This window comes from Nomia melanderi, unplaced genomic scaffold (genome assembly GCF_051020985.1).
Source record: "Nomia melanderi isolate GNS246 unplaced genomic scaffold, iyNomMela1 scaffold0014, whole genome shotgun sequence".
Classification (NCBI taxonomy): domain Eukaryota; kingdom Metazoa; phylum Arthropoda; class Insecta; order Hymenoptera; family Halictidae; genus Nomia; species Nomia melanderi.
In genome coordinates this window covers 4,233,516-4,234,470 of record NW_027475130.1, presented here as the reverse complement: position 1 = coordinate 4,234,470, position 955 = coordinate 4,233,516, and positions in this window count along the sequence as shown.

The following is a 955-nucleotide window of genomic DNA, read 5'->3' as shown; positions in this document are numbered from 1 at the left end:
CCTGACCTTGACAGTCCGGCCCCTATGAGACGGTAGTTTCCTCGGCCCCTGGTCGTCCGAGGTCGTTCCCGCTACACAGATTCATGCGCCAGGGAATCCTACAGACAATGCACTTTGATTTATTGCGCTATCTGTAATAGCACCCGAGATATCACCAGATTTACATGGGTTTTTTCCCTGACCCTGAGTGTCCGGCCACATGAGACGGTAGTTTTTTCGGCCCCTGGTGGTCCGAGGTCGTTCCCGCTGCACAGATTCATGCGCCAGGGCCTCCTACAGACAATGCACTTTGATTTATTGCGCTATCTCTAATAGCACCCGAGATATCACCAGATATATATTGGATTTGTCCCTGACCCTGAGAGTCCGACCCCATGAGACGGTGGTTTTCTCGGCCCCTGGTTGTCCGAGGTCGTTCCTGCTGCACAAATTCATGCTCCAGGCCCTCCTGCTGCCAATGCACTTTGATTTATCGCGCTATCTGTAATAGCACCCGAGATATCACCTGATATATAGGGGATTTTTCCCTGACCCTGACAGTCCGGCCCCATGAGACGGTGATTTTCTCGGCCCCTGGTGGTCCGAGGTTGATCCCGCTGCACAGATTCATGCGCCAGGGCCGCCTACAGACAATGCACTTTGATTTATTGCGCTTTCTGTAATAGCACCCGTGATATCACCATATATATATATTGGATTTTGCCCTGTCCCTGAGTGTCCGGCCCCATGAGACGGTGGTTTTCTCGGCCCCTGGTGGTCCGAGGTCGTTCCCGCTGCACAGATTCATGCGCCAGGGAATCCTACAGACAATGCACTTTGATTTATTGCGCTATCTCTAATAGCACCCGAGATATCACCAGATATATATTGGATTTTTCCCTGACCCTGAGCGTCCGGCCCCATGAGACGGTGGTTTTCTCGGCCCTTGGTGGTCTGAGGTCGTTCCCGCTGCAGA